The sequence below is a fragment of the Manacus candei genome, unplaced genomic scaffold (genome assembly GCF_025592945.1).
Source record: "Manacus candei isolate 608988 ecotype Guabito, Panama unplaced genomic scaffold, ASM2559294v1 h1tg000057l, whole genome shotgun sequence".
Lineage (NCBI taxonomy): Eukaryota > Metazoa > Chordata > Aves > Passeriformes > Pipridae > Manacus > Manacus candei.
In genome coordinates, this window is record NW_026138105.1 from 8,184,147 (window position 1) to 8,208,984 (window position 24,838).

The 24,838-nt window shown below is 47.3% G+C and overlaps 1 long non-coding RNA gene across 1 annotated transcript in view; it reads right to left on the reverse strand.

Moving 5' to 3' along the window:
* Positions 1–3,961: 3,961 nt before the first annotated feature.
* LOC127478208 (uncharacterized) overlaps positions 3,962–24,838 on the reverse strand; it is a 46,987-nt gene continuing 26,110 nt past the window's right edge. Inside the window, exons 2-3 of the long non-coding RNA XR_007907139.1 lie at positions 10,347–16,940; positions 3,962–7,834 (exon numbers count right to left, since the gene is read on the reverse strand). This is a non-coding gene — a long non-coding RNA (uncharacterized LOC127478208). The remainder of the gene's footprint in view (positions 7,835–10,346; positions 16,941–24,838) is intronic.

The following is a 24,838-nucleotide window of genomic DNA, read 5'->3' on the forward strand; positions in this document are numbered from 1 at the left end:
ATGGGAACTCCCAACAATTACTAATCCAAAGGAAACACGGAAGAGGATCGTGCAGCTCAGATAGAAACAAGCTTTAAGAAGTTTGTGCTTCCCAGAAGTGAATTATCCAAGGAGTGCTATTCCCAAAGGCGGTGGGAGGCACCGGGGTGGCCCTGGAGGAGGGGGTTAGTGTGCAGGGAGAGGAGGGACAATTACCTGAAAAAAAATCTACACTAGAACTAGACATAAAGCGATTCCAATCCTATTTTTATATTTTGTTCCCTGCCTTACTTTCCTCATTGGTAACACACAGGAGGGGTAATCCTTTACCTGCTTTTTGGCTGATTGCTTCAGGTTGGTCCAGGGAGGCTCCATTTCTTTTGTGGCAGTCAAACTTTTGGAAATGCTTCATGAAAATGTGAAGCAACATCACCCTTATTACAGGGCTGTGGCCCTCGGGTGGGAGCCCACCAGCCCCAGGAAGGCCATCAAGAATGTCAAAGCTAGGAACACACAGAGTCAAAACTCTGAAGATAAATGCCAGTTCAGATATGCTTTACCAATCAACCCACTTTTGTTATTATTTAACTGGAAATATATTTTTATGTTATTTTTAAAACACTCGACAGTTGAATGTTAGAGACCATTCTCCAATGGACCTTGCTTGACTGGCCAGGAGAGGCAGATGCAAGCTAAGCTGAGCCCAGCAGCTTGCAACTAACACCTTTGCACTTAAAACACTGCCATAAAGTCAAGATGAACAGTACAAAATGGTCTCAAGCAAGTAAATGCAGCTCTAAGCAATGTATTATTCCTCTGTGGCAGGTCAGGTCCTCGAGTGGTGGGTTACAGAACCCTTCTGCACAATCTCTGCTGCAACAAGCACAGCTCTGCCTTTCCCAGCTGGGCATGGCATCACCCACAGGCCCAGGGATAAAGGCTCCAGTTTCAGATGCAGGCTGCTGCAAGTTCACACATCTTCCCAACCTTCTTTAAAAATAAAGAAAAAAAAATAAATGTTTGCAAGTCGATGCTGGTTTAAAAATGTTATGTTTACCACCATCCCCATTTCATCTGAACGACTCATGTGGCTTTAAGAACAATCAGCATTTTTCCACCATGATTTAAGAACAAATAATTAAAGCCATCCCAGATGGGCTTGTAAAAATTAAAAGTACATCAGCTAAGCTAAATGCTTCACCCTGTTCTTTGTAATGACACCATCCACCCTCCAGCCCACCCTGTTTGTCAGAGTCTCTTCTGTACCAGCAGCAAGTACTGGTCAGTGGGACACTTCCAGAGTACACTGTTGTTGATTTTGGTTCCTGCATTCTGTCACTGATCAGCTTTCTTCCACTTCTTTTTATGTCCTCCCCGGAGACCCCTCTGATGGCTCCAGGATGAGTCTGGCACTGCGAGATCTCCCTTTGCTTCCTGGATTTGCCATAAAACTTCAGGGTGAGCCCAGACTGCTCCCTGGGCCTCAGGCTCTTCAGCTGTGGAAAGGGACACACAGGAGCTCCAGTGTCATCTGAGGTCCTGGGACAAACTGAAGGACATGGGCACATCAGTTGGTTCTGGCTAGTTTGGGACTGTAACTTAATTTTGCTCATCACCAGACCAGAAGTCAGGCATTTGCCTGTGCAGTCACATTTAAATCTTCCCTTTTATTCCTCACTGCAACACTTCATCCCTAGTTAAATCAGCAGCACTAAGGGTAAATTCATAAAATGTGATGGGAAAGCAAGATCCACGTGAGAAATAAGTAACTCCAAGAGTCAAATCGTATTCTTCCAAAAGTGGTTGAGTCAATCTAAGGAAAAACAAAACAAAAAAGCTCCACATCTCCCCAAAGCTTTGTTAACTAAACAGTTGTCCATTAAAGAGTCCAAATATTTCCCAGCATTAGTCTTTGGATTAATGTTAAATCGATACACACTAACGCAATAGGGCAATAGTTACCATGGTGAATAATTCTATATTTATTTTCAAGCAAGCCTTATTTCTAACCATTCCAGACATGGTTTCCACTTTCTGGTGACTAACCTCTTAATTTAAGTTTATTTTTCTTAACTGTTTGGTACCAGAAACTCAAGTTTTCTCCCCAGCAATTAGAACAAGTGTTCTTTGCCACAACAGAGAACAATGCCGTGGGAACATGGATGCTCAGCAGCTTTAGCTGAGGGCTCCTTTGCCTGGGAAGGTCAGCACAGCTACGTCTCAGGTATGATTTGAAGTGTACAGGATGGTGTGAATTAAGCCTCTGATGGACAAGCCCTCATCCTTACTTGGAATGTCAGAAGCCTTTTCCCTCTGAGGCTCCATCCCATTTGCGAAGTGCCGATAACCCGCCTCAAGCAATATTCCACCTCCAAAATGACCTCCTTCCCCTCTCTGGGAGCCCCCTCTCAGCCCACCCACTCCCTTATTTCTCCCTGGGCGAGGCCGGGACCCTCCTTCCCTCCTGCTGTGACATCGGGCTGACAGGGGACAATGACCCTGCTGTCACCAACCCTGCAGTTCACAGCTGCCTCCTGAGTGCTTTTTTTTCCATCCCTGCACAGGGTTGGGTCCCATTTAGGAGGTTTTGTTCCCAACCAGGAGAGATAAAAAGTCAGTGAGTATTTGTCTGTAATGAAAATTTTTACTGAAGCCACCAGAATGTTATTCCAACCCATCCTGTCCCATTTGGGGCCTGATATTACTCCGTCTGACGTCACTGGAAAGACTCCACCTTTACATTTTATAGAGGAACTGGTAGAAAATATATCACTGCACTACCAAAAAACAATCACCTTCCGAATTCATAGCTCCCCGACTGAACACATTTCATTTTCTTGTGCTAGAAAAACCAGGATGGCACATGTGAAATGGAACAGCACTGAGGGAAGAGTTTTAACTCCACGAACATAAAATAATCCTTAACTTTTTTTTTTTTTTTTGATGGAACAACAGGCATTTTGGAGAGAGGAATGGCGCTTTGGAAAGCAGACAAAGATGACCCTGAGCTCCCCGACCGAGAGCTGACATACCCAAGTGAAGGCTCCAAAGGGAGCACTTGGGCACTGCTGAAAGCCAGCTCCGACCCTCTGACCTGCTCCCAGCAGCGCTGCTGCTTCTGCAGCAGAGTGGGACCGAGCAGCTGCCAAGTTCATAGATCCAACTGTCCTTACATGATGCCCACCTGCACCTGGGTACAAACACACACACGGACACACAGACACACACACGAACACACGGACACACGGACACGCTCCTGTCTGCCAAAACCACCACTGCTGCGCTTCGTTTCTTTTGTTTCTCTCGAGACGTGAGATCAGCCAAACCCAGGCCCTGCTCTGCCCTCTTCTGCCTGGACACCCCTGGGCGGGCTGTGGCTCTCACAGGTACCGCTCGGTGCCCCTGAGCGCTCACACCCGCTGCCAGTGCTCCCAGCGCGGCCACCGGCCCGGGGGTCACCCGCGGAGCCCTCTGGCCTCGCTCTGCAAGGAGCAGGCTCCGGAGATGCCCCTGTCCTGAGCCGCCATTCAGTGCCAGCACAGGGTGAGCGCTGCCCTCCCACTCCCACCATTGCGGGGTCCCACAGGGGTTCACCGGCGCTGTCCCCCCGAGCCCGCAGGGACACCCGGCAGGACAAACCACCCGGCAGGACAAACCACCCACCCCGCGGGGCGGCCGCGGCCCCTTTAAAGGCCCCTCACGCGGCGGGGGCGGCCCCGCCGTGCCGGGCGGGCGCTGCCCCGCCCCCGGTCCGTAAGGGACGCGCTCGCTCGGCCAATCAGAAGTGCCGGCCGTGGCCGCGGGGAGCGAGGCAGCCAATGAGCCGCGGGCGGGGGGGGGCGGTGGCGCCACGTGGGGCGGGGCCGTGACCGCGCCGTGACCCGGGGCCGCCACAGAGGTGCAGCGCGCGCCCGCCCGCGCCGCCGCCTTAAAGGGCCAGCGCGGGGCCGGGAGGGGCCCTGCGGGGTGCGGGACAGCGGGTGCGGGTGTGTGTGGGTGTGTGCGGGGGCTGTCACGGCACCCCCGGCGCTGACAGCGCATCCTGCCCCGGCCACGACCAGCTCGGCCGGTGTATCGCGCGGCAGGCGGGGGCACATGGCATCACCTCTGCGGGACGGCGAACGGGGACCGTGCCCTGCCCTGGGACAGACGGACAGCCAGGGCTCAGGCCGGGCAGATGGACGGACAGCCGGGGCTCGAGTGCACCCGCTGGGCAGGACAGACGGACAGGCAGTGCTGGGCCATGAGCTCCCGCGTTCCCTATGCAGGGCTGCACAGCCCGCTCCGCGCACAGACAGCGGCAGGGCCTCCGAGGCTGCCAGGGCCGTGACCTTAAACTCTGCTTCCCTTTAGGCTTTAGTTCTTTTATACCCTCGGAGTGCCTCTCGGTGACACCGCGGAAACCCCCGGTCAGGAGCATCCCCCGGGACGGGCGGAGCTGCTCCCGCTCCCCGGGTGCTGCCGGTGGGAATGACTGCGCAGCAGAGGGAGAACCCCCCAGGATGTGGGGGGTGTGTGTGTCAGGGGCTGAGCTCGGCCTGGGCTGGGGGTGGCGGGGAGCCAAGCGCAGCTGAGCGGCCCCTCGGTGCAGAGGGGCCCATTGTCCCTGGGCAGGACACACAGAACTCACACCCCGAGGGGCCCCGGGCACTGCCCGCTGCACATCTGACATGGCCATCGCTGCCCCATAAACCTGGGGACGGGGGAGCTTCGACACCAGAGAGACAGGAAAGCAAACAAACAGGAGGGCTAGGAAAGAGGGAGGATCCTGGAACACAAACGCTCCCATAAATGTCTTTTCCGTAAGTCTATTTACTCAGCTGCTGAAATTATTTCAGCCGAGTGATTAGTCTTACATGCTAAAAACCAAGCCATCCATTCTCCTCTCTGATAGTCCAAAATCCTACATCTGGTACTTTATCTGCAGCCTATTTTCCCCCCTTTTGTTTAAAAGAGAGCATTTCTGCAGCGTTTGATCCCCAGATGCACTGTATCATCGCAGTTTGGGCTCAGGGGTGAATCACAGACATTAAAATTGGTTGTTTCAGTCCCACTTGGCTGCAGAGAGTTGAATCCTCCCTCACAAGGCTTTATTTTCTAACACAGAAGAGACAAAATTGATAATTTGAGAGCCTGACTTGCAAAGAGAATGAAAGGAAAATGTTTTAGCTTCAGATGATTAACAGCCTTAAAACGCACATTTGACCTCCCTGTGGTGCCTTAGGGTGTTGTCTCTGGGGATGGGGCTCTCTGAGGGTTCTCTGTTTCCTAAAACATATTCCAGGTAAAATTAGAGGCCTTAAAGACTTTGTGTGAGGCCAGATCACCATCAGCAGCCTCAGCGATTCTCTGAGCTTGAGACTGGCTAAAGTACATTGTGTATTGTACATCCAGGTGTCAGTGTGGTATACAATAAAATAACTGAGCATGGGATGTGCATAAAACATCACCCACTGTCCATTACCAATAATCTCCAGTTTAAAAAGAACATTTAAAAAGCCAAATTTTTGCACTTCTTTCTCAAATCACGTGGAGTCTTGCCTGAGCCTGGCACTGCTTGGCACAAAGAGAACTTACAGGCACATCTAATTAAATCATATGAATCAGGGATATTGAATTGTTGAAAGGGTTTTTTTCTTGTTGTTATTGCAGTTTTAGATTTCTAATGATACCAATAATCTGTGAAATTATTAATTCCAAGGCTTAAGAGAAAACACAAGAAAGACACCTTTTTGGGACTCCAGGGGCTGCATGTGAATCTGATTTTCCAAATGAAATGAGTTATAATATCAGTTAAAACCTAAAGGCTTCACTTTCACAAATCTTTTATGCTAGATTTTATACAGCTAATACATCGCCAATGTTTCCAAGGAAACCAATATGCCCTGTTCTCACTGAAACAAATCTCACTATTAAAACAATTAAAAACTTAATCTGGGTTCCCTCCCTTCCTCCCCCTGTCTCCTTTTAGTATTATCGTGTGCATTTTAATTAAAAACATGATTGCAAGAAATTTTTTACACATACGTAGGCTACAGCATAAATTACCTACAGGAACCTTCACTCTGGAGCGCAATAATCGGGAACAAAACGTATTGTAACAACTGAGCAAAGCCAAATTAAAAGGAGTCTTGATGAATCAGTTATAGCCACTGCTCATCTCTGAAGGCCACAGCTGATGGAGAGGAGTTTAAAAACTCTGCCTGGCTGTGAAAAACCCAGGTTTAGGTGTCAGGTGTGGATTACACAAATTCCTGGATCTCAGCTGACACCGAGACAGTCCTGGCTGGCGGAAGCTCCGGCTGTCCAAAGAGGAAAAGGCAGCTCCCAAGGGCACCAGCAGTCGGCTGTTCGGAAGGAATTCTCCCGGTTTTTATTGCTGGATGACCGAGCGATGGGTTTTAAGGTCACGGTGGCTACAGGATGCATCCGTTTCCCAACCTGCTTCCGCAGAGCCGCCGCTGCACTGACCCTTCACTGCAGAGAGGTGGGATGCCATGGGATAGAGTCGCCTGAAGGCAGGCTCAGAGGGGTCTCCTGCCTTGTGCTCAGTGTAAAAGATGCACAGATGTGGCACTTAGGGACAGAGTTAATGATGGCCTTGGCACTGCTGGGGGAGCAGTTGGACTCCGTGATCCTAGAGGTCTTTTCCAACCTAAACAATTCTGTGATTCTATAAACTTAATTAAATGAGAGGCCCCGATACCTCCACACTCTGCACCCATACACTCTGCAATGAGAGTGCCTGGAGAAAGAGAGGGCTTGAAAATCCATCACTGATAGCAGGCTGGGAAAACCTGATGGGGCTTTACAGCCGCTGTCAAAGCAGCCCCCTCCAAAGCTGGGTCTTGGTGGCACAGACAGGGCAACTGATGTCCTTCTTTGGAGGAAGTTCCTTGTCCTGCTGGGCTTCTGTAAGATTTTTGGGGTGCAGGCCTCAGCTGACAGCTCAACTCAGTGCCAGAGGCACCTTCCACTGGCAAGAGCACGGCCTAGTCCCAGGGACGGCGGAGCTCGGAGAAGCTGCTGCGCTCCTTGAGCCTCTCTTGGTTTGTTTTTGCTGACTTGGAGAGCACCATTGCTGTCCTCAGGAGTTGGAAAACAAACAGGAACCCCGGGTGCCAGCACCAAGGAGCTTAAAGCCTCGATGCAAACACACGGTTCAGGCTCTGTGCTCCAAGTGTTTTGCTGGTTTGATCTGAAGAGGTATTAGGATCCAGCCGCGGGGCTTTGGTGTCTGTCTGCCGAGGAGAGGGATCTGCAGGTCAAGAGGCTCCTGAAAAGAGGAAACCGGCTCCAAGCACGAGGAGTGAATGGCACTGGGAAGGCAGCAAACACAGCCCCACTCTTTGTTCCCCCTCATTGTGTTCCCGGCTCTCCCTGCTGCACATTCACCCGGCTCCTCTGTTCCCCTTGTGTGCGACTTCCACTCCCGTGACAAGAGGCTGAGCACGAAGGAAGGGAGCAGTCGGCACATGGATGTTTCATGTGGATCCAAGAGCTAAATCTGGCCCTGGCTTGTGTGCTCTCCCCGGCTCCCCAGGGAGCAGAAGGGAAACGCAGCCAGGGCCGCTTCCTCCACCATTGTCTGAGCACTGGGACATCCTTCTGCCCGCGCCGGCCAAGGGCAGGGGATGGGGATGGGGTGTCTGGGAAGCTTCCAGTTTGCCTCACGCCTCTGCACAGGGCTGGACTGAGAAACTGGATTGGGGCCCAGGCTCTGTCCTCCCTCCCTGGGATTCCCTTAGGCATTGGGTTGCCCAGAAGATTTAGGGAAATGAATCTTGCTCGCTGCTTTCACACACATCTTTTAGGGTACTGTGTGTTGCTGTGTGCTCTTTGCAAATGCAGTTTCCTGTGAAAAAAAAACCCAGCCTTGCTAACATCCCACATGTAATGTGATACATTCCCATTCATACACACTTCCCACCACTCCGACACGCAGCACTGTACAACCAGAGAGACAGAAAGTGTACAGCACGTCTGCACTCAGAAGTACAGAATTCTTCTGGCGTGCAGGGGGTGACTTGGGGTTATTTGGGTGTGTTTCCACCCCCCCCCGACCCCCCCCCCCCTTTTCCAGAAGAGTTTGGAAAATTACTTTCCACCATCTGCCCTGCCAGAGCTAGGAAATATTTGGAATACATTCCATTCTCCTAATGAACACGCAGCAGCAGGGGTGCTGCAAATGAGAGAGACAAAATCTTTCTAATGAACAACAAATGAACTAGAAATCACATCTACATCGCTTCAGCTTTTGTTGCCTATAGCTTTAGGGTGATTCATGGAGACAAAAATCAATGAATGAGCTGTAGACCCAGGTCTAGCACGGCGTGCAGAAGTCTTGCCGTGACCCAAGCCATATTTGTTTTGGATACAAATACAGACTCTCACTTGCTTCCTTTTCCTTTAATTGACAAAAAAGTAGGGGAAGAATTTAAGTATGGTCCCTACAACTCTCGTTAACGCTCTTCAAAACGTGTTGAATTTATAGGATACTGTCAAACGCATATTAGTATTCATGACACAAATCATGTTGCTCCCAACTGGTGTATAGAGCTGTATCATGCTCTTTTGTTAAAAAAAATAATGTGCTCAAAATGAAGAAATTAGTGGTTCTTTCTCAGAGGAAATGGGCCAAAAAGCTCCAGTTGATCCATGCTCTCCAGAGACTGGGGATGGATGTTGCTGAGGGTGGACAGAGGTGAATTTCCAGACCCACCACAGCAGAAATCAAGGGCTTCTCTCAAGTACTGTATGTGCCATTATGAATATGCAATTAGCTGCTCTTCTCTTAAGAGTTTTGCCTGCTGCAAACCAGCCAGACATAAGCAAGTTTCCACCCAAGGCTTTTGGTGTCAGAAACTTGGACGTTCAAAGGGGAAATCTCAGTTCAAGGCTCAGATGCTGTGCAAGGGACACTGTGACCCATCACAGCTGGCTTTAGCACAGGAGAAGTGTGGGGAATAAGGCATTCCTAGAGCTACAAACCCATCCACATCTGTGGGGAATCTCAGCTGGGCCAGGATCCCTGGTATGGAATGAGAAACTGGCTGAGAATGGAGGCCCTGGTCCTGACAACACACTGCTGCATCCTGAGAGAGCAGAGGAGCAGCAGGAGGGAGCTGTCCCGTGGGAACAGGGAACACTGTCTCATGAGAACGAGGACTTGTTTTGAACAGAGTGACTGAGAAAAATATGAACATCAAAGGAAAGCAGGGACAGGTGCACAGAAACGTTGTGAGAAAGTAGAACTGAGAAGGTCCAACTAAAATCCACCTATTAGCTGTAAGAATTGTAGTTTGTGTGTTTAAATTGACCTATCTGTGTAATATACGTGTACCAAAAGAACTGTATTTAAGCAGCTGTAAATTGCAGCTCGTGGCTGCTGCTGCTATTCCTATCCTTTCCAATAAACTTTCTTGCTGAATATTACATGTCCTAGTCTGTCCCAACAACGACACACGTCCTTATTGGCAAAACCTCTGCTCAGATACTGTGGCTTTTCTTCAAGCCTCCTTACAGGTGGATTTATTTTCTTACACCAGTCCACGAGCTCTAGCCCAAAATACTCAAGGAGTGACAAGTGCCAACAGAGAACTCAAATCATCAGCTCCAAAGCTGAGGCATCTCTCAGCTCCCCCCTTAAAGGAAAAGCCACAGGAGCATAGGGAATGTTTCCAGCCTGCACTGAATATCATCACACCAGCCACGGCAGGGCCAAAGTAGCATTGCCAGGCCAGGCAGATGTAAGTGCTAGAACAGGGAAGGGGCTGAGTCCTAGAAATGGAACCTTAGAAGACACTACTGACACTTTACACACTACTCTGAAATCCTAGGTTGATGCCACACATTTCCTAGAGCATTCCCAGAGCACAGAGTTCCTCATAGGAAGCATCACCAGCAGGCAATATTGGAAACAAATAGCAAGAAATCCATCTCATCCTGCCTTATGGGAGGTTTGTGAAACTCTGGAGCCTCTAGAGACAAGCACAGAGCAGCCCCATCACAGGGCATAAAGGTGATGGCCAGGTAGGCTTTGCCCTATATAGGGGCAGCAATACCTGCTCTTCTCTGCAATCCCTGCATCCTCCATGGGGAGCAGGAAGATGGGGATAGAAGGCATTGCACTGCCTTTCCTCCCTGCACCTGGTGCTTTCACCTGTTTGTGTACTGAGGTGCTGAGGTTTTGGTGTATGCCCTCATTTTCTAGGAGCCTGACTCTGCAGTTCCTTCAAGCATTTAACCTGCAAGAAAGTCAGCAGTTTCCCCAAAAAGACCTTACACGACCAGGCCTCCTTATTTAATACCATCTCTTGCACACATGTTCACCTTCCTTGTCTCCCATTCCTTGCAGTTCCACTCACCTGAAAGAGCAGCTGCATTCAGCATCCCAGATTCATGAAACAGCCACTTGCTTTCTCCTTGTTCTTGGTCTCTCACATTAAAGCACATATTAAAAAGAAATTAAAAAAAAATAAGTAGAAAAAGAGAGAAACAGAACATTCCTACAAAAAAGCAATTTCTTGGCTGGCCATTTTTATTTTTTTAACTCCCCTCAATATGGCAGGAGATATTTATGTCTGAACAAATCCTTCTCCCTCCCAATCAATCCAGCTTCCCCTGCTTCTGCAGTGCAGTCACACTGTTTATATCAGTCTGTTACTGTGAAAATTAATGTGACAACACAAAACGCAACATAATGACTAAAGGTGTGTGAAATAGTCCTGGAGAAATACGAAGTGACTTCAAATGCAAGGTATTTCCTCCTTCTCCTTTCTCCCATCCTACAAGCTGCTGCAGTTCTGAAAATGGGACAGTTTTCAAAGAGGCTATATTTGCAGAGCAAAGATGGATGCTATTTTTATTGCAAATTAGCAGATTTTTTAGCAGATCCAATCTCATTTGCAAGTGAAAGTGACTCTACTTACCATGCAGATATAGGTCTTATGTTGGAAACTCATGGAAATTCATGTTTTGAACATTCTTGCAGAAGAAAAAAATAGACCCTGCCTTTATTTCTGGCTGTGACTTGCTCCACTGAAGCAACACCAGTAGGGCAGCACGTCTTGGCTGAACTACTACATTCTGTGAGCAAGGGGAAGTGAACCTGAGGCAGTTTTTAGCTGTGCTCTGTGAACTTCTGGGGGCTGGGGACTTCAAGGGGTGCACAGAGATATGAGAAAAGGTGATCAGCTGTTAGAGCCAAAAATTTGCTACCCAGGGATCCACAATTCCCCTGGAAGGTTCTGAATAGTCTGCATATATATATATACTTCTATGTATAAATATATATAAATAAATATATATAAATATATACACAGGGCAGGGCCAGCTGGGGTTGTCCATGGTCTGCACTGATGTGAAAAATTCAGTGTAGTAAACAGTAACAGGAAAAAACAATCAGTTAACAGTTAGTCCTGCAAAAGATGCCCCTTCAGAATGCCAAAACTTTTCATTAAATTGGACAAAAAAAAATCTGGTGAGTGGTTTAAGCCAAGAAAAACAGTTGAACAAAAATAGGGAAATAAAGCACTGCATTTAAGTGCTACTGAATCCAAAGACTTTTCAGGGGGTTTTGATTCAAAATGAGGTTTTTCAACCCACAAGTTGAGAAAGGTGAGCAAAAGGTTAAACACCTCCCAGGAGAATAAGTCATTACATCCCAAATGGTGCCAGTTGTGTCAAGCTCAAATCCACTTTACAAAAATTACCGAGAAAGTAAAATTTGGGGAGGGAGAGAAAAAACTGTGCACACCTTTAAAACCTTCATACAACATTGATGCTGGATTCCCACAAATATGAGTTGGATTTGGTTATAGCTCCACCATGAAAATGAATTAAGAAGATGAAAAAAAAATATATAAAAATCCTCATTTTAATATGGGCATTGCAAGAAGAAAGTGGAAAAATAGAACAGCAGGCAGGGAAAGCAGAGAGCTCCTATTTCGAGAAGTGGAGTCTGATTTAAAGAGTGCAATTTCTACCTGCCAAATTTGCACATGCATTCCTTCAACCTGAAGCTACTCAGCAGGTGTGAACCTGTTTGTACCTCTCCTGACGGGAGCACGACGGGGGAAAGCAGCGGTGCAGGTATTCAGGGATGTAACAAATCCTTCTGGCAGGTGCCAGTTTTGCAGTTCTCTGCTGTACATGGCAAAGCAGAAGGTGAGTGTCAGCCCTGCTGCTGTGCTGCAGCGTGATGGGCTCAGCTCTTTCTCCCTGCCACATCCCTCTGTGTTTGTGGGGTGTGCAGCTCCCTTTTCCATGATGTCCATTAAAACAGACACATCACGTTCCTGAGCGCTGTTGCCACGGGCTTCAATGAGATTATTTTCGCCACAAAGTCAGAGTAACATCTTAAAAACGCCTTAATTCATCTTCCAAAAAGACTCAAGTATTGAAAGCTGGAATTGTTAAAATAAAAATTAAAAAAAACCTCAGACATAAACCCCCCAAACCTCCTCTGTTCATACACATTTCACAGGAGGTATTAAACGCTCCATATACCTGTCCCAGACACTCGGAGTGAGGACACACTTGGACTGGAATCACGGCTGTCACACTTTTACCAGCACAAGCTGCAGGACTACAACACAATTACATTTTGGAAACTGGAAAACACATTTCATACTTCTTACAGGCCTTATTTTCCTTAATATAGGTACAGGGAATATATTTTCCTCTTACTGACAAAAAGATCATGGTATTCTTTTGTGAGCACGAGGCATCTGATAATTTGTAGCAGGCATGAATTATTGCAGCGTCTCCATCCAAACAAGTGAACATCTGTATCCCATTTTCACTGGCACCACGAGATACCTGGCGCAGCCCCAAAAGGGAATGTTTAGCTACAAGGGTTTAAAATATGCAGTAATTTGCTGTTGTGTTATCTTCTGGTATTCTCAGCTTTTGAAAAAAAAAATAAATTACTTTATCAGTGAAGTCCTCCCACCATCTATTTGCCTTGCTCCAGCCCAGAATGAAATGAATCAAGTAAAACAGTTTTGAAAGCCTCATTTATTTTCCCTCCTGAAGAGCAATGCTTGTGGAAGCCAGTTGGAGCAGGACTCTGTGGAGGATGGGACATTTCTTGTCCCCCCCATCCACTTCTTTTTCTCTACAGAGGGGGACTGTAAGTTTATTCAGCCCTCCCAAGGACAGCATCACTGGGAGAATGATATTCAGCAATCCAGGAGTGGGGGTTCTATGGAAAGGAAGCCTGGAAGCTCTTTTAGTGCGGTATTTCATCCTTGGCTTTTGAAAATATGTTTAAGACCATGTCTTTGTTGAAAGCAAGGTGTATTTTCCCAGCTGGTCACTATCTACAGCAATCAGCCAACCTGCATAAAATTCCAGGACAGGAAAGCTCCATTTCCATGGCTTTCAGCTCAGCCATGACCTTATATCCAGAATCTGCTTGGGCTGAAAAACCTTCTGCTAGTGAAATGATATTTTTCTTGGTTGCTTGTTATATTTACCTGGTCCCCCCTCTCTGCAATTCCAGCTGGGTGTCCCCTACCTCAAACAAAAGTTCCCTTGGGGTGATCCCAATTTCACTCACCTGCAGTACCACGATTGGCACTGGAGGCAAGTGGGGATCACTCCAAAAGTAAGTCATCACCTGCTCCTCCCAGTCTGCCCAGATCAGAAAGCATCCTTCACCCTCTATCCTACCCCAAGCTTCAAAGAAGTCACAGCTGCCTCCTTTAAATCCTTTCTTAGCACTCCCCATTTCCAAGGAGTTCTGTTCCAAAGGGAAAAGCACAGCCTCAACACCAGTTTGTGCTGTGACTGCTGCCTGTGCAATATTCCTCACATTTTAGCTCATCTTCCTTGGCTGTTTACACTCATCTGTAGCTTCCCATCAGGATACGGGGAGGGGGATGCCCATTTTCCCTGTGGAAACCGAACAGCGGGTCTTCCCTCCTTTGACCTGCTGGTGCTCTTAGGTGGTTACCACCAGTTGTACTCCTACTCCTTTGGTCAGCCATGGTGGTTGCACTACTGCCTGCCTTTCTGCAGCCAGCAAGAGCTCAGTCAGTCCTCACACCATTTGCTAGAGGAACTCGTGTGATCTAAGTCCCCGTCACCTCAGTATTCGGTGACAGTTTCATTAACACCTTCTCATATGTGACTCCATCTCCAGTTCAACTCCCTGGGACAGGTGAATTAGGCAGATGGGGACATTTCCCCTGGTAGATTAAAAATGTTCTGGGTCACTTTTCCAATGTGTTGCTGCACGTGGAAGTCACTCAGTCCTTCAGCTGCACTGGGAGTGACACAATGTGCCTGGCACGGGCTGCAGTGCAGGGGGAGCAAGTCCCTGCTGAGGCAGCTGTTCCTGCACATTCCTGCTGGGCACCCCCTGTGCTGACCACACAGGAGGAGCCTGGAGCAAACTCCTCCAAACAGGAAGATGAGAAAAGTCCTTGATTAACAACTTGGCCTTTCTCCATAACTGGGAAACTGAGGCACCCAAGGCAGATGACTGCATCTAAACCACAGATGGCCAGAGGGCTTCAGGCAGAGCTGGATACCCAGTTCTGGTCCAAGCTATTTAGACCACACATCATGTCTGATGACTAAAATGATGGCATTAATACTCTGCTTGGCTCTGGAATAAGAGACAATTAAAATGGTAGGAAAATTCCTGTTACCAAATGTCCACAGGGAAGCTGAACTGACAAATAAGAAACAAATTCACAAATATCAGTAAACAGCATGTTGAGCTATAGAAATAAAAATGAAAGAAGCACACAAGGCCATGTCTCTGTAGAAAAACAGAGTTACACCAGTATAGCTCTAACTGCCCTGGAAACCTCTCAGGGCAAGAAGGGCTTTTGGGCCATGGCTTCAGAAAAGTGACATTAGGTAGTCCACAAATAACCTTGCTTTCAAGTGTCTTCACTCAGGAAGGTATTTTACTTTAAAAAAAAAAAAAAACTCAATCGATTTTGAGTCACCCCTCACCTAATACTGAGTATTTTCATAGACAGAGTTGAAGCCTTATCACAGCCCCTGTCCAAATAAACTCTCACCACTTTTGGAGGATTCTCCATGCAGGATCCTTCTCCAGTGCTGCTCCCTGACTGTTTACTGGTTGTTAACTGTGCTCCCTCACAGCCTCCAATCTCGGAGAGCATCAAAGGGGAAGGAATGCCACTCGCCTAAACGTGATAGACTATTGCTGCAGGCAGGAGTAACTTGTGCTGTCAGTGTTCAATTAGCACCAAGTTAAACTAAATGTCTTGTGAATATTTCATAACGATCTGCCAGCATCATATCTGAACTCTCTGGCTTTTACCAAGCCATTTCCCTTCCAAAGTGACATGATGTGGAATTAAAGAGGAATGATGAGCCAATCTCGCTTGTTTGAGTATCTGCTCAAGTATTATGCTGTATAACTAAAAAGTAGTAGTAATCAAAAAAAAGAGGCACAAAATACTTCAACAACAACTGTCACCTAAAATTATCCTTTGCTAATAAACTGTCTTTGAACAAAGTGAGCGTTTATATAAAGCACAGTTCTTTTCCCGACTGTAAATTTACTGCAGCTTTCCCATTTACTTTGCGAGTTACAGGAGCTGATGTAAGCTTTTATATTTCCCATTTGTTTTTCACACGAAGCTCAGGAGTTAAATGGGTTGGAATAGACTTTAAAAGCCAGGGCTAACTTGAACCTTGAAGTGCTGAGTCCGTGGCAAGCACCAGGTGAGCTGCAGGAGGGAGCCAGCCTGGGCTGTGCTGCGTGCGAGAAGCAGCAGCTCCGAGCAGAGCTCGCTGTGGGATCTGGGGCAGAAAAAAACCACACTCACAAATGCAAATAACTCAGTGCTGCAAACCAGCCACTATGCAGACACGCAAATCCCAGGCTGGGAAGTAGCTGTGGGATCTGCTTCACCTGCCTGGAGGTCCTGGGCAGTGTCACTGGGGAGCTGACTCTGGGCCTCACAGCAAGAGCTCTGCAAAGCAGAGGCAGCAAAATCTCAAGGGTCACTGTGCTGACGGCTCACAGTCCCCACTGAAGGACAGCAGCTTCCCAGGAGGAGGGAGAGGTGCCACAGGGCACAAAGAGTCTTCCCCAGACTTCCAGCTGAGGCTGCCAATAAGGAGATCAGTTGGTTCCAACACTAATGGACCAAAGCCACCAATTCGTATCACCTCATCCATCACAGACCCCGATGATAAATGATCCTGAGTTTGCACCAGCCTGGGCTGATTCTCTGCACAGCACAGCCAAATTGCCCAGCTCTGCTTGCTGAGGAGATGGTCCCCTCGACCGAGGAAGGACAGGCTGAACTAGAAACTTCTGCTGGCCTGGATACACAGGCTGGGATGAATGTGCCAGTGCAGTTTCTTTGCACAAGCAGAACAAGTGCTGAGACAGGTTTTTAAGTTAACTCAGCAGATAAAGAGCAACAGCAAGTCTGAAATAACCACAGAGACCGAATCGTTTCACTTGTACAATGCCAAGTGACCCATGGCTACTCTCACCCACCAACACTGCATTTGTGCTTGGAATCTCATCACCCCTGGATTTTACTGGAAAATAGTTACCATGTATTAACTATCTGCCCAAAAAGAAAAATGAAAGTCACACCTCTTTTGATAACAAAGACTTATAGGAAAAGCCCCATGGGAGCTATTCAACAGCATTAAATGCAATAGTTACATGTTGTTGCAACTGTATTGATATAACACATAAAACTTGCTCATATAGGCAGGATCTGGAGTTTGCCATTTTAAGATCAGCATTATATACCATAATATACAAATATATAGCAGCTTTTCACCTCGGAGCTCCCTCCCCTTGATGCCCAGTCCTTGCCCACTTTGATCACTCACTTTGCTGCCAGAGCCTTCTCTCTCCCCAGGGTCCTGCAGGTTTGCACCCCACGGCCCAGTCCCAAGGACACATCCTGGCTCCATTACCATGGCAGAGCTTCCAGTGAAGGGTGCTACAACAGACAAACAACAAAAAAACCTTAATAAAGGTGGGGGAGCTGGAGGAAGGAGAGGCAGGGAACTCTGGAGATACTGGAGACACCAAGAGAGATAGGCAGCAGACCTGGAGGAGAAAACAAAACACAGCTCTGTCCTCACAGAGCCCCTCCAGGGCTCTGCTGTTAAACCCTACACTAATACATGTTAATTAACCCCCCCTGCCTTTCCAGATAAGGAGGGAGTTGGCTCTGCTGGAGAGGGGGATTGGCAGGAAGCCTCATTCCCTCCTCTCCACTCACACCTGAGCAATCTCCATGCCGGCCGGCTGGGAGGGGGGGATAAAGCCCAGCACGATGATGTTTAAAGGCTCCCATAATTTGTTTAACAGACCTGAAGACCTACCAGCATTTAACTACTGCAGCCAGAGATGTAATACAAACAGCAAACCAAACCCAAGCGTGGCTGGGCTGGAATATTAATCCATCCATGCCTTCAAGGGCAATGGAGAGAGGGAAGTGCCTGCAGATCACGTACACAGGGGGGGTTGGCTGTGGACTGGCAGCCTCGTTAGCGCTGAACGCTCTGCCCCTCCCGAGCTACAAACACTGACATTTACTCTCCCCAAATGGCTGAACTAATATCCTGATAGTGGTGGTGGCATCCTTCCAGCAGCTGGGACTATGTTTTGTACATAGACCTGTTGGGGTTTTTGACACAGTCACTTGTCCGAGTGCCAACATCTGAAAAATAACTCAGGGGGCCTTTTATGGCTCCAAATTTGAGGCTTTTGGGACCTTTTCCATTTTATTTTCCTGTTAGACAATCACAAAGAATGCAAATGCTACTGAAGTCTGGGCAGATAAGTCATGGAATAGATTTCCCTGATCGTGTGTTCAGCTGTACAGCAGTTGCCAGAGTAAATTCGAGGATATGCTTTAAAATACCAAAATATATTAGTAATGCTCATCTATGAAAATAATGATTATTGGAAAGGGATTTATTTGTAAACCTTAAAGAGAAAACACAATCCATCCCATATTTTGCTGGGGAAAAGTCCTCTGTGAATTGAATCTTGCTCCAGGAGCTGGAAAAACTCCAGGGGCTGGAATGCTCCCAATGTCACCAGAGCTCTTCCGACCCACCCAGTCCCACTGGCTTTTAGCAGGTTGTTAGAAATAATCAGAAGGCTGTAAAAATAATATTTCACTGTGCTGTTGGTTTTTGTCCCTGGTAATCAATGGGTAGAGGCAGATGCTGAGTGTGCAATCACCAACCACCAGACTGAGCTTCAGGCTCAGCCCCCCAGCACAGGGAGAGAAGAAAAAAGAGAGGGATCCAAGGGGGGGGTCACAGGAGGAATAACTGTACAACTTTAAGAGGGAGTAGCACACATGTAACTCCTATAAACAAGGGGCCCTGGCAGGACAGGGAATGAAGGGCTTTGCTGTTCTCTTGTTTATCTGTCAAAGCTGCTCACCCATCATCGAGCACAGGTGTGACAGTCACTGAATTCAGGGCCCTCAAAGCCTGAGAACTTGGTATGGACACTGGGGGACAGCAAAGGTGCCACAGCCCCCACTGGGAGACAAAAGGGTTCCCAGGACTGCTATGGCACGGGGAAGACCCGAGAACTTCGGCTGCGCTTGGACTCCAGGGAGGGCTGGGCTGGGAGTGGCTCCTGCTTCTCTGCACGTGGAGATCTCAGTGCCTCGTGTTCCTCACCCACTGCAGATGGTCCTACACCAACCCCAGCCCTCCTGCCACACACATTCCACTGGCTCCCTCCTGGCTCTCAGGGTGAGCTGGGCACCCCCCTGGCTCTCCTTGCAGCTCTCTGTGGTTGAGACCCATGAAAAACCCCTGTTTTTGTGAAGCATTATAGTTCACCTGGTGCCTCCAGGTTTCTGTGAGATATTTTATTGCATTAGTGTTGTCAAATGGTGACATTTCTGAGTGTAAGTCATAAGGTTGTTGTTAATGCCAATTTAATGGTGCTAAAATGATTAAATATGGCAGGCTTTTAAATAATGAGGTACATAAAAGGTGTTAATAACCTCTTAAGTGCTTTAATAATATTCTGTGCTATCATAAAATGTTAGTAATTGGACCTCTTAACTTTCATCTGCCATAAAGTAATGAAAGAAAAAAAATCTCAACAGAGGCGCTGAATGGCTGAAAATTTTGCTTAAATAAAAGGAAAAAAAATGAACAATGGTAAAACTGAGCCCTATTTGTGGGGGGGGGGGGAAGAAAGAAAGAAAAAAAAAAAGAAAGAATTAACTATAAAGCCCAACGGAACATGCATTTTAATATCATGCAAATTCTTAGCATTTCCAAAAAATGTCTTTGGTATGAGGTACTGCAGGAACAAAGGAGCCCAATGAAGGCTCAGTGCTAAACTCAGATCAGCTGGGCTGCTTAGTCTGACGTAAGACAACCCTGTGTGTCACCTGTGTGAGTTAGAAACAGCAGCTTTCTTGTACATGACAGAGCTAAGCCAAGCCTGGGCTGCTCTGGCAGGTTGTGCAGCTGAACAGAGCTCCTGCCCTGGGTTAAAACCAGCAGCTCTGCCCCTGCAATGGGACATCTCCTGTGAAGAGTCTTCTGGGACAGGCAGGGCTGCAAACCCCGGAATTTCTGAGGAACTGCAGGTGATAAAGGCTGAAGGATCCTTCCTTGCCCCTGTAGGTAATGAGCTCTGAGTGTTGAAGAGCACACACTGAAGCACCAAACTGGATTGACGGGATGCAGAGCAGCCAAATGTAATTAAAATTCTAAACAGGGAGGCCAAGTAGGAATATCTAAATAAAATTTGGACAGGATCCTGAATAAGCAGCAGCAGCTTCATCAGAAAAGGCCAGAGGTCTGTAAAATCCCCTCCAGGCTACTGCTTGAATCCCATCCAGCAAACAGAGGAGCTGCAGCAGTGTCCATAAAATGTGCTGACACTGGGCTGGTGTTGCCTTAGGAGGCTCCCCAGGATAATGTCCAGGGATGTTCTTTAGGTCCCCTTCTCCCAAACAGCAATCCAAGCCAATCAAATTCTTGTGAGAAACCCATATCAGCAAAATAACTTGCATTAATGGATATTTGCAGGTTCCTGGTTCAGTGGCTCTCAGGGAACCCTTTTAAGGCCTCCTTAGCTGCTGCCTCACGTGCTTTGCTGTTCTTTATCACCTGTAAACACGTGCACCAAGTTCTTGTAAAGAACAGGTGCTTTGAACCGGCTCTAAAAAAAAGCATCTCTGAATTTTGGGGCTGACCACGTAACAGGCAGTGTGACAGAGCACTTCTGAGTGTGAAACCCAGCCCTGAGAAACACGGGGGGCTGTGATTTTTACCAGCCTCTGTCTCTAACGTCGCGTCACACAGGCAGGGAGGATGCACAGACCCACGTGAGCCAAGGCAACCAATGCTCAGCAGGGATGACAACAGGAAACAGCAGAAGCCAAGAGTTTGCCCATAGGCATTGAAAAATTATAACGAGGAAATTGATTTTGAGTAGTCTAAATTTGCTTGGAGATAAATCAGGAACCGAACAACTGCTCTGTGTAACAGAGAAATGATTCACCCAGTGCAGTGTTCCTCGAGCCACGCAGAAGGCTCTTGGCTGCTGGGAATGCTGCCTTTCTTTTTTTCTTTTGGCTTTATATTGCAGACAAGACCATTATTATTTTCTTGTTACAGGTCTAGTGCTGATGCCTTTGCAGTCAATGACAAATTTTCCATTAGTTTCAGTGAAGGGCTTGGCCTCAGTAAAGCAATTATTCATCAATACCTAAAGTACTTCCTTGACTCTCATATTTAAGAGCGAGATCTTGTACCCACTCATTGGCACCTCTCCCCAGCACAGCTCCAGTTTGCAAAGTTCCTCCATGTCCCACTGCAGGCCTCAGCATCCCAGAACAGGATCGTATTTCTTCTTACTGAGATGCCCTTTGCTTCATTTGATGTGCCCATTATTTGAGAACTGTCTCTCCTTTTGTCCATTAGGTAAATTCTGGACGAGCTTATTATTCTGCTTTGGTTTGTAACAATCCCTCTGGATCCATCTCTATGCTTATTAGGATTTTAGAAACGCAACCTAATTTGTGCTAAAGCATACAAATTCAGCTCCCCTATGATCTGTGCTGCTCCACACACCGTTGCTATGTCTGCAACACAGCTCTAATCTCTGGACATCAGTGGCAGGAGCAGTGGTGGGGTACAGGCCAAGCAGGGACTCCTGCTGAGACAAACACCTGAGCTCTGGTGAGCCTTGGGACCGTAAGTGAAACCAATTGGTTTATAGGTAGTTCTTTTTAATTCCCTCTCAACTCCCCATGAAATACTCATTTTTTCAGCTTGACTGGAAATCATCAACCTCCTTTGGTGGCCATAAGAGCAATCTGTGTTCTGAACAAAGTTCCTAGAATCAGAGGATGTGCAAAGCCAAAGAGATGCTCCTGTGCTTTTTTACACTCATTCTCTGTGGATTTTTGTCTGCACACAAGTTCAGATTGAGCCAGTGCAGGTCTGTGCCCCGCTCTTGCTTGCAGAGCCCTGAGCACATCTCCACCAACATGGAGAAAGGCAGCCAAACCAGACACACCAGCAGATAGCAGGGGTTGGGTTTACTGCTGTTGATTGGGTAAGCTAACTAGGAGCAGAAGTTATTTTGAGCTAGGGTAAGTTAAAAAAAATTGCACAAAATGTTTAATTTTGTGATTCCAGCTTTGGTTTCTGGAGGAACATCTCCAGACATTACACTGTGTGGCTTCAGTGTGGCTCCTGTGCTGCAGCAGAAACCTTGCCATGGCACAGGAGAGCAGAGGAGGGATGTCACTCCTGGAGCCACCACCCTGGGCCACTGCTGGAGCCACCAAGGCAGGTCAGCGGCACTGCCACAGTGATGGGGCCACCCTGGCCACCAACTTGGGCAGCCTGGGCTCCTCTTGTTGAGGCTGAGCAACAAGTATGAGGTTTCTCCAGACTTAAAGATCCTTTGAGTACCATTTAGTGTTTAATACACCGTGCTCTCCCTCGTGTAAAAGAAGCAGATAAAAAAGAAATCAATGAAGTGCCTGCAAAGTTGCTTCGTACCGTTTCACATGCATATTTAGAAACCCTCTCTTCCCTGCCACTCACCTCATGAATCTATTCTTGGAGAATAAAAACTGGGATATACTTTGCAGCCAAAAGTAAAGTCATAAAGAAGTTTGCTCACGTTCCTCGACACATGAGATATAGAGTTAATTAAAAATTGTTCTCTGTACAACAGGTTTGTTTCACTGGAAAATGTCACTGATGTAAGGCTGTTCTACTCTTGTTGCCAACTACATTGAATTGACTCCATTATAAGCTTACTCCTCCCCCCTCCCTATTACTTTTCTTCCAATAATAAACCAGAGAGATCTTAGAGCCCACTTTTTTATTGGGAAAGGTGCATTAGGATTAGCTGAGTTGGAGCAGCCATTTTATGCCCCTCCAGTCCCTGTTTATCTGTGGCTCTACAGAAGCAGCAAACATTTTCCCCAGTCCTGCACAGTATAAATGAGATTTTTGATCCTACAGGCATGGTGCTGTTCAAAGATTTTTAATTAGATAAATACATTTTATAAAAAGATTTTGCAGAATAGTTGCCTCTAGCAACTGTAACAATCTTGAAGCTTCATCTTTCAAAGGGAAAGAAAACTCTTGCAGGAGCCTGGTGTGTTATATAAAAATGAAAGATGGTATTACAGAATTAATAGGAAGGGGCCAATGGAAATGCAGCCCCACTCCTGGAAACGGGAGTTTGTTTCATTACTGACTTCAAACAGCACATGGATTTGTGCTGTAATTTTTCCAACCAGATTGCCAAGTATCAGCCCCAGGCTGGAGGAATAGCTGGGCCAGGCTGGAGGGAGATGTGGTGAGCACTCTCTTTCCACAGCTGACGTGCCTCAGAAGGCATCACACCAACGTCAGCCCTGAGGAAAGCACAGCTCTCCCTGTGCTGCCAGCCCTGGTGCTTCCTGAAATTCAGGGGCATCCTCATCCACACACGGGAATGTCACCGTGCCCTGCCCTTCACAGCACAGCCAGATCCCAGCAGGGCTGCCTGAGCTTGCTTTCCTTGCCAACTAGTCATCCTGGAAGTGTCCCTAAGATCAGGAAAAGATCTGTTAGCTATCCCTGACTGCCTGAGGATGGGCAGCTACTGGAAAACCAGCAGCATCCTGCAGGCCAGCGCATTCCCAGGGCACCCTGCCTGGCTGGGCACGGGGAGGGGGGAACCCAGACCTTGATCCCACCACCACGCTTGTGAGTCCTAGGAAAGGGCAATGTTAAGTTTAGACATGAGCCCAGTTCATGCTGAGGTGACCATCCCTTTTTCCATCCTGCTCAGAGCCACTCCTGAAGCTCCCAGAGGTCCTCTGTGCTGCTGGGACAGGGGCACTGCAGCACTTTCCCCCTTCCCCTTGCAGATCCCAGTGAACGAAGCTTTCCAATGTGCCGTCAAGGTGGAGAGTTTTATCCCTGCAGACTCAGTGCAGGATAGCAGCTGGAATGGGAACTTTTCCATCCTCACCCCCATACTCAGTATATTTAGCCCTGACCTAGAAAGACCATCCTTTCTAGGGCTGAGCTGTGATTCAGACTGTCTGCTTGCTGAGCAGAGACTGCCAACTGTGCCGAATCAGAGCTGATTAGAGGTGGGAGAGAGCCTGAAAAACAATACACCCAGGCAAATGCAGTGGGTTTGGAGCACTTCATGAAAATTATATTTAACTCCATTTTTTGGTGACTTAAAGAAAAATTAAAACAAACAACCCTCGCACCTTCCAAAATAACCCTACCTGTCTCTGGTGGGAGAGAAGAGACTGGCAAAGGGTTGCTATTTTAAATCACAGTGGAACAGGGTAAGAAAGAATATACATGTAGGTAGATACGTATATATATAGGTATAGACACATACACACACATCTCTAGATGAAGCAGGGGACTTGTCTGAGAAGGGAAGGATGGACAGAGAAGCAGATATTTTCTTGCATTTTAGGGGAAATTCTATCTTGAAGCAAAAAAAAATTCTACCATGTCTAAGGGGAAACAAGAACAAAAGAAAAAAAAAACCACATGAGAAGATGTCTGGAGACATAAAATGCTCATGGAGAATTGTCTGCTGGCAGGTCACAAAGTGTCCCACCACTGACTGGAGCTTGTATCCCACAGGCAGTTATCCTGCAGACATGCTCAGACCATCACCTGGGATCTGAGGGAGGGAGAAATCTTATCTGCAGGCCTGTGAGAAAACAGGAGGAGGTACATGTTGTCCTTATAAACTAGAAATACAGTCAGGGAGTTAAACTGGAAAACACAGCCCAGCCTGGAGAGAGCAGAACAGGAGACTAAACACAGCAGTTTAACAAATAATTACAGGTTCTTTATAGGGACTAGAATTTGTAATCCACCCTCATCCACTTCTCTTTGCACAGTTTAGAATTACAATGCCAAAGGGATCACAGGGAATCACGAAATAATGTCCTGCATTTGAGTGCAGAGCAGACAGTCTCTGACGGTTTTAGATACTCTTTTCATGAAACATTTACCATGTGGCACCCAAGTGTTCACTCCATTGTACCTTGGCAAACACAGTGGCCACGCTGGTACAGTCACTCACACAGGCAGGATGTTTGCAGACATTAAAAGTGATGAGAAAAAAAAAAAAAACCCTGACCCGAATAAGTTCTCCTCAATTTAAATTCAGGAAAGTGTGGGCATTGAATATTATCTCCATAATACATTTGCCACACCATAAAACATAGTGGGGAATCAAGAAGCAATATCTTGCATTTCAGCAAATGCCTGGTCTCTGAGGACTTCCACCATCCACTGGTATGTAGGAGTACAATTTATCATCTGTATTTTTTATCTAAACTGCATGGAGAAC